General features: G+C 40.2%; 1 pseudogene; it reads right to left on the bottom strand.

The window, feature by feature from the left end:
* Positions 1-2,500: 2,500 nt before the first annotated feature.
* On the bottom strand, positions 2,501-2,826 carry LOC124961035 (small cell adhesion glycoprotein-like; annotated as a pseudogene).
* Between the last annotated feature and the right edge of the window lie 6,482 nt (positions 2,827-9,308).

The following is a 9,308-nucleotide window of genomic DNA, read 5'->3' as shown; positions in this document are numbered from 1 at the left end:
CAGACCTCTGTATCCCATGGCTCAGCCAAGCCTGATTCTGCTAAACATGGATGGCTTCCCACAGGTAGATATTTTTACAATCTATTAGAATTCATAATTATCAACTTACCTTGGAACTCAAGGCACAAAACCAATTTGTAAGTCTTCCTCATCATTTAATGCATGGTCTATTTATTCCATTTTGTTGGATATGGATATGCCTCATTCTCAATTCTAGTTCTGTTTTCCATAATGTTATCCTGAGGTTGTAATATTTGTATATGTCCTTCTATATACCTACAAGTCATTTTTCTTGAAAACAAAACCAATGCACTAATGATTTTTTGACCTGCATATAGAAATAGGTAAATATATAATGTCTGATTTCAAAGCGCTGTCACATTGATAAGATATATGGCATTTTCCTAGCATCTCTTGCTTATGACTAGGCTAGGGGCCTTGTTGCTATTTGAGGAATGGTGTTCTTGTTCTGTAGACAGCAATTTTGCTCAAACTAAGTCACCCTGTCCTTGACTGCCACACGCTAGCACATTTTCTTGGCTACAGTTGTTCCTCAGCTCTCTGCTTTGATGTTACATTGCTTGAGGCTACAATTCAGCAAATACATCCTTGGGCACTCATGTTCAACCAATGCCCTGTTGCTTAATCTAAGCTACTTTTCAGTGTACTTTATTCTTCCATCACTCATAATCTTAAAATATCTGAATCGAGCTGGGGTGAATTTTCAATATTGGAGAACTCACCTGCTGAAAGCTTTACCAGTCAAATGTAACAAGGAACAATTTGTGAGATGCAAGACTAAAACTAATCCAAATAACTAAATGGGACATTTATATGTGTCCCAGTCATATAAATAAAAGAGGACATTTCTACATCAAATAGGTAAAAAAATAAATAAATAAAACTAGGAAGTACCATGATTCAGACTAAAACCAACTGCTCCTGTCTCAGGGGATGCAATGACATGAATTTCAGGGACAATTTAAAAACAAGATTACCAGCTTTGGGGGCTTGATGTTGTTTTCTATAGCTCAATAGCAAACATGTTTTTTGTTTGTTTGTTTGTTTTTTTCTGAATATAACTTCTTTTATTTCCCACCTAGAACTCAGCTAGGTGCTGGTACTATTCTGTTTTCTTTGAAATAAATGCAGGAGTACAAGGCCAAGATTTTTGACTATTTTCATGAATTTCACTTTAGAGTCTACATTTATTTTCTCTTCACTACCTAAACAATTTCCATATCCTGGGATTCTGAACCTTAACTTACTCAGGGAACAAAATTGGTTTCTCCTTACTTGCTCTACAGTTCAAATTGAGGAAAATGTCTTAGTATTGCAATCTCCCTATACATTCCAGGTACCCTTCAGTTAGTTTTCCCAAAACTCTGCATGGTGAAATACTGAAAACTGGAATCTAGGCTGCCGAGATTGATTGCTCAGCCTTTGGATCTTACCTTGGGTCACTTAAGCTTGGATAATGAAGTCAATACATAAAGACCTTAAAAGAGGGCTAGCTTAATTCCAAAGTAAACATTATCTGAGGAGCTAATAATTTATACCAAAACATTGTACCTTTTAAACACACATCACTTTGAAACTAAATTAAATTCAAGAAACTTCTTGGATGGATTGTGAAGAAGCTGGTGGGAAAGGAGGTAGGTAAGTTTTTCCTGGTTTCCTCTGTATGGGATCTGGGACACACTGGAGACTAAACCAACTCCTCTCCCAGGGTATGTTTCTGATGATGCTCCTCTGGGTCAAGCTTCCTGGACCATCTCTGTATCAAACTGCCGATAAGTTCTGGGAATTTCTGGAACTTTCCTAGGTTCCTTACTGCTTAGAATAGGACATATGCAAAGGGATTAAATAGCAAAAGAAAATGATGTCAAAAAAGTTTAAGCAAAGATTAAGTCAAAATGTAGCTAACTTCTTTCACATGAAAACCTGATTTCTATATCAAAAAGTTTAATTTGGCTAAAAATAGCATACATGTAAGGTTATTGGGGAACATGGAAAGGGGGGCTGAAACTAAGGGATGCAGCACATTCATTAGGAGGTAAGAGCCCCTGAGTCTCCTATCCCTCCTAACCTGGCCTTTTCCTATAGAATCTAACCACTGGGAAGAAATTCTATGGATATTTCCACTAGGGCTATAACTAGGTGACCAAGTGAGGGAAGAGAGTATAACCAGAGACATTCTTTTCCTTCCATCAATGTGTTGAGGCACATACTCAAATGTTCCCTAGCATAGCCCCACCTTGGCGAGTCACAAACACCAACTCTATTACATGGTCTGGTCAAAGACATAAGCAGCTTTTTTCATGTCCCTGGTCATGAACTGGGAGTTTAGTCCTGTTGGCATTTGGGCCTGTACCCTGGAAGAAACTTGGAATTGCCCACATCAATGTCACTCACTGGCTTCAGATAAAACTTTCCTCTAATAAACAGTTGATGTGTTAGCACTGGAGCCAGGAATTAACTCCTTGGGGCCTGAGAATCATTAGATGAAATATTCCTCCTTCTCTGCCCTTGGCTGAGTCACTCTCCATCTGGAGGATGGTGCTGGGCTCACCTTCTGCAGGTTTGTAGGTGACGTACCTGCCTTTGTTCTTGTACAGGTAAAGGAAGATCAAGATCACGACCGAGAGCAGGGTGAGGAAGACCACGGTGATAACAACTGCAATAAGTGCTGTGCTGGCTTCTTCAGCTTCTGGGGACAAGGCCTCAGTGGCCTGCAGAAGTGGGGTGGTCAGTTCTCCAGGAGAAGGTGTGGTCCGGAGGTCAGTCATTGCTGCCAAGGGTTGAATACCTTGCAGGATCGGCAGATCTTACTACTCGGACTGGCTGCGGGTCAGGGCCCGTCGCCACTCCGTGGATCCTTTTGAACTCAACGGGGACCGGAACCGCAGAGATTCGGGCTGCCCGGAGAGTGCAAACATGATCTTAAATGAAAAACTGGCTTTTTTCTGGAAGATTGCTGCATTATTTATAGTCTCTGAAAAAGTGATGATTTCCTTTTCATGTTGGTTTATTTTAAATTGTGAAGCACTTCATTCAAGCACAACCCAGGCTTTCTCTGTTATATGAGTTGATTTGACTTCTGTTTTGTGCTTTTGCAACCATTGCCTGGACTAGAAATCCCCAGGCTGTTTTGAATCATAAGAGGTCAATTAAGAAGGACTAGTCACAATTGCAGTAAGAGGGGAAATAGTGGTTGGTTTGCAAACCTGTCAGGAAAATTATCAAGACAAGCCAAATGTTCTTGCAATAGCCACAAAAGATGAACTCTCTCCACTCGCCAGCTGTCTTAACTGCTGTACCTGGCCTGTCTCTGATGAAAGATATCAGACTTCACCTTCTCCTGAGATTGTCTATAGGGACGCACCCTATAATGGCGGCTGCACCCTCATGGCAACCTCTTCCTCATATGTGGCACTGCCTGACCCGCCAACAGTTTACCTGGACTTCCTTGTACTGCCGCTCTCCCCTGGAAACTGAAAAATGTGTTCTTACCCAGCAACCAGTTATGTGTAACTCCCTGATTGGCCTGCTTATCTCCACCCCCTAAGGCCTTATATAAGCCTGACCCATACAATAAAGTTGAGATTCCTGCTGTGCCTCCTGCGCTGACAGACCTCCCTGCTCTGATGTGTTTCCTTTGCCTTGGACACTCATCATCCAGCTCCGCCCAGTATTCTCCTCAGGCGGGACCTGAGGAGGTACATCGGACCTTGTTGCCCGTCAGGGAGCAACAATTGTCATGTACTTTCACCATCCACACTGATTCCACCAGCAAGATTGCCACATACTCTGCCTAAGAGTATTTGGGTGATTCCCAAACAGGTTAGCTTTGCTCTGGGATTATTTATACCCCTTTCCTGGGACCATGCAACCAAATCTTTTTTTTTTTTTTTTTTTTTTTTTGCAGTACTGGGGATCGAAGTCAGGGCCTTGTGCTTGTGAGGCAAGCACTCTACCAGCTGAGCTATCTCCCCAGCCCCCAAATCTTTTAAATTCCTCAGGATCATTTAATCTGAGAGATCCACTGGATCTGCAGGTTAATAGATCTCTTATTGCTATTGGTGGCTCGTTCCTGGCTTCCAAATATTATTATGCAAATGAGCTTGTCCCATCTTGAATTCTGCTATACCTGGAAGGGCAAAACTGATGCCTTTCTCACTTTTCTCAGTCATTAATCTCTAAGACAGTCTTATAGATTAAAATGCCTTTTACTTTTTCAGTAATTATATCCCATTGGATGCGATTTTAAGCAGACTCCTTATTTTGTGACAATAAAAGCCACAAGTAGAGTCCTAGGTGCATGTTCCTCTACACCCTTTCTAAACTTTGCTCTGCCTACCCTCCTATATATGTCATTCTCTATTTCCCATATGTTCTTCTCCTTTCTCAACTTTCCCCATCATTTCACATTTTTCTTTTCTCCTTATTCTTCACTTGCCTCTATGAATGATGGCTTCTTCTCTGTAGAGATTTTCATATAGTATATCTTTGTTCTGTGTGTGTGTGTGTGTGTGAGTGTGTGTGTGCATGATGCACTTATGTAGGTGCAGGGTGCACGGTGCACAGACTTGAGCACAGTGGGAGCAGAAATGGTGATGACCATAGTCAATTGAGATAGAATTCTACCTCCCAGTTTCCTAAGGGAGAGTATTTGCATATTCTTGCCTAAAGTAATCCAGTGACTTGTGTTGGCAGCTAATAATGAAGAGCCATCACTTTCAGACTTAGAATCATCAGACATTTAGTGCAATGTATATTTGTCCCTCCAAGACTCTTAAATATAGAATATTACAGATTGTGTAAAATGCATAATTTACCCAGATAATGATTACTTAATGATTTCTGTAAGGTAAATTTTATATTATCTTACTCTCATTTCTATGTTCTCTTTATTTGGGCAACAGTATTACCTACCTGATCTGTCATGTGCATTTTCAATGAGGCTCCCTGAGGTTGTTACAGTGGTAGATAAAGAACTGTACATTTGTACTACACAGTCCTCACTGATTTAATGAGAGCATTGCCAATGGTACTAAATCAAGTCTATCATTTCTGAAAGGCTTTGATTTTCAGGCATTAATACCAATTACAATGTTGTTGTCAGCAAGACAATGAAGTATCCGGGATGATGTTGGTCAACCTTATATTTACTGATGGGAGAAGAATAATGTGGCTCCAGATGTTGTATTAGATTTTTCAAAGAGTAAGATTTTTTTCTGGAGAAAAAAAAAATGAAGGAAAAACCCTTTTAGCTTCCAATGGAAATGGAACACATTGATACTTTGAATTTTCATTTCATTCAAACTAAACTTGGTGGAGCTCAGCAGGGTAGTGCTAGAGACATTCTCCAATTTCCTGGTCTTGTTCTACAGAGGCATATTAAGCTTTCAGAAACATCAGTCAGGAGACAGAAAATTGATTTTTTGGCTTTTGAGGTAAGAATCGAGGTGTCATATTGCCTTTTCTACTTCCTGTGTTTTTCCCCCCACTCCGTTTTTTCCCCTGCTCCTACCTACTACTACCTGCTGTTCTCTTCCCTCCTTCCCCTGTCAGATTCTGCAATCACCAGGTCTGTTCTCTGTGTGGCTTCTCCTTTCTCTGATCCCAGGATTCAGGTTTGAGGTAGCTATATGGTTGTCTGGTCATTCATTTATTTGTTTAGTTAATTGCTCATGAAACATATGTGCATATTTTGTGTGAAGTTCATAACAGAATTTGCATGATTTCATAAAATAAGACAACTATTTTATGATGTAGTATTAGGTATATAGCAGATGCTACTAGAAAACCATTTCTCACCATGGGAAGCTTGCCTAAACTGAGCAACTATGAAACTGAGTGAGAATTTAGAGAGAAATGCAATTGGGTTTGGGAAATGAGAGTGGGAACACAATTTGCTAGGCGTCTTTCTTCCTCTGAAGCTGGCCTGCAAGTTTCTTTCAGTGGAACATTCAGTGAATCCCCAGTTTCCAGATTCATCTTTGCTTCTAGTGGGCTTCATTTTGTCAGCATCTCAGTGGAGCTGCAAGTAATTAGCCATCAGGTATCTGAGTAGCCACTGAAGCAACAAGTGAAAAATGTGTTAAGCCTTTAATCACTTACTGCAGTGGTGTAAGCTGGAGTCTAAACTAGAGGAAACCCTGAATCTCCCTGCTTTATTTTTCCCTGGGAACAACACAAAAATGGAGAGTCATGGCAGGGGGCAGTTGGTAAACACAAGGGTCCTTTCACTGTTGAGGGAACCTCAAATAAAGGCTTTAGCAGTTTAGTGGATGCTGAAATAGGGGAAGAAGGCAAGGACTGAGTGCTATGCATGGAAAGGTAATGGGTACTCAGTCAGAAGTAGGTTAGATGTCTTCAAGTTTCCCCTTTTTCGTCTAGTAAGGGGCCATCCATAGAGGCAACGAAGATCTCAGCCCAAGGCCTCAAATAAAGAGAATCAAAAATAAATAAATAAATAATATAAAAAAGAAAACTAGTCATGAAAGCACTGAGGCTAGGAATGTGAAAGAGCACAACCAGTCAGAGGGAGATGAGTCCTTCATGGAGACTCCTTCCAGAATATCATGGGGAGGCAGATTTCCCCTCTGGGGCCTGCGAGGTAAAGTTTTTACAATTGTCTTTGGCCAAACCTGAAAATCACACAGGTTTATTCACAAAAGCTGGACTCTTCATCCTTTATTTTTCATCTAGGGCCTGGAAAGCAGAAGAAAGGAACAGACTCAAAATCAGTACATCTATTTGAGGAAGTTCTAGAACAAAAAGAGAGAAAGGGAAAAGAGTGCCAATAGGTTTGAGGGATGAGGGATTGAGGTTTAACATTTCTACCTAGATACTGCAGTCCTAATAAAGATGTTCTTTAGAAAAAGTAAGGAAAAGAAAGGAAGGGAAAATAGATTATTTCTTCCACTAAAATCCCCGTATCGAAAGGGAAAACAGAACAGATGCAGAACTGAAGGATTTCAATCTCAGAAGCCGTTTCCTTCCTACTCCATCCCTCCCCCAGCAGATCCTTTATCTCTTACATATCTCCAGCCCTAAGTTATCTGTTAAATTTCATCTGCTCAAAGATGGATGCCAATAATGGGTGGAAATATGTGGCATGATGAGAGAACATTTATTTTGGAATTGATGCTGTACTCATGGACAAGTTACTGAATCTCTCTGAGTCTTGGGTTCCCCATCTGTACTGAGGTACTATTGTACACATAGTTCTCCAGGTGGCTTCAGGATGACTCAATTCTCCCACCTTTCTAGCTTGTAACTATCAACAATGACTCTAGAATGAACTGGGTAGGCAATGCCCTGAGATAGGAAGGAAATGCCTGAAATAGTTCTTCTCCCTGGAGGGAAATAACATCTTGAGTAAGGAAGAACTACCTGAGAGAGCCTGGGTTTATTTCTCTCACTCCTAAGCAGAATGTCCTTCAAAGCTTAGTCCAGTGGTTCATGCAGCATCTGAGGAGCATCACCCAGGGAAAACTGTCTCTGGGGTCCTTTAGTTATGGTGCAAATGGAGCATGTGCCATCAAAACTCCATCTGCTCCAGGCAGCTTTTAGGAGACTTGAGAAACTGGCTCACAATGGATCCTAGTCTTTGGTCCCTTGCTGACTATCTGTGTATAATAAGTCTGCTTCATATAATTTACTGCATGTGAATGTCTTCTGTCTTACCAGATGCAGACAAGTTGGTAACAGTGTACTGCAAGCTTGCTTCACAATACCTATAGTGCAGTGGAGAATAAAGGAAATCAGGAAAGTACCTTGCACCCTGGACTTGATTATATAATAGTAGATTGTTCCCTTCCTTTGAATGATAAGACATTAGTTCCCAAAGTACCAACTAAATTGTTAGGTTAAAAGTTTCTGGACATATATTTTAAGTTCGGGTGACCAGACAGAAGTGGGTGAAGAAAGGATAAAGTTATTCTTGGTCTAAGTTTAAAGAATTATTTTCCAGAATTTTGGATGTGAGACCTCTCTAGTAATCTTGGAAATATGTTAGCTACTAGATTGGCTGGAATATCTGAGAATGACATTATTCACCTGGCTTTAGAAGCTCTAAATAGAAGGTGTAGCAATTCCCCTACATATAAATCAAAATAAAAAAAATATTAACCTGCAAAATAAATGTAGTGTCATCCAACGATATTTTTTTCTTACATTAACTACTTCAATGCTTCTTTAGTAACAATAGTAATACAATTAATGTTGTATAAAACAATAATAGCAAAGTCTTTTGAAATAATATCCTTTTGTTTTGCTGATGTCTAGGAACTAAATTCAAAGAAGAAAAGGTCCAAATCCTTTCTCCTGCCTTTTATATCCCCAATCTTCACTCCTGCTGCTGTGTTTTAAAATCCACTATTCAGAATCCTTTAATGCATTTCTGGTTTCAGGCAAGATTGAGTAAGACTTCTTCAAGCTTCTACTGAATACAAACACAAACACCTTGTGGAACAACTATCTTAGGACTCTGAAAAATAGATGACAGCAGGCAAGTGGGGAAATAAGGTCAAAATTCAGAGTACCTTCAAATCGGCAATGAGTTCCCAAGCCCCACAAAGTACACTACCCCCATGCCCTGTTACCGCCTAGGTTGGAATCAGAGGTAGCTAGTTGTGGACATAAGCTTGAAGAGTATCCTGGCTTGCTAGTCAGAGTAACAAGAAAGGGGTTGTGAACCAAATTAAATTCCATAGAAGTTTTTTGTTCATTTGTGTGTTTTGCCTGAGCCTCCAAAGAATCAACTGCAACAGGAGGCTGGGATGAATGCAAAACTCAGAGAGGAGAATCCTTTCATCTTACCAGAGTACCTATGGTCCCAACACCATGGGGAGAATACCTATTGGCTTTTGGCTTTTTCTTTCTTTGTCCTTCCATCACCAGATCTGCACACACAGTTGCAGGAGGTATGAAACAGCAGAGTAAAGAAACTGAAGTCTCAAATTTTGGTCAGAAGAGGTAAAATGCAGACCACAGGGAACCAGAAAGAGTCAAGAGAATTCTAGAGAGGAGGAAGCTCAAGAGAGTTATCCTCTAAAATGGAACATGTATTTTTGGACTCACTACTGTTTGCATCACACTCTAAATAGAATAAGAAAGCCTGGAAGAATGGAAAGGGCTATAGTATTTCCAAATTCCCAGATGTAGGATCAAACATGAACCAAGGAGCAGTACAAAGGACAAAAACTGAACTCATAAGGAAATCACAAAATACAAGAAGTGACTGTTTTAGACAAGAAACAAAGAGGTGTAAAAGAGTGCTGAATTAATAAAATAAATAA

This window comes from Sciurus carolinensis, chromosome 12, assembly GCF_902686445.1.
Source record: "Sciurus carolinensis chromosome 12, mSciCar1.2, whole genome shotgun sequence".
NCBI classification, from domain to species: domain Eukaryota; kingdom Metazoa; phylum Chordata; class Mammalia; order Rodentia; family Sciuridae; genus Sciurus; species Sciurus carolinensis.
Note: the sequence above shows the minus strand (reverse complement) of the source record. Positions and strands in the feature narration are given on the sequence as shown.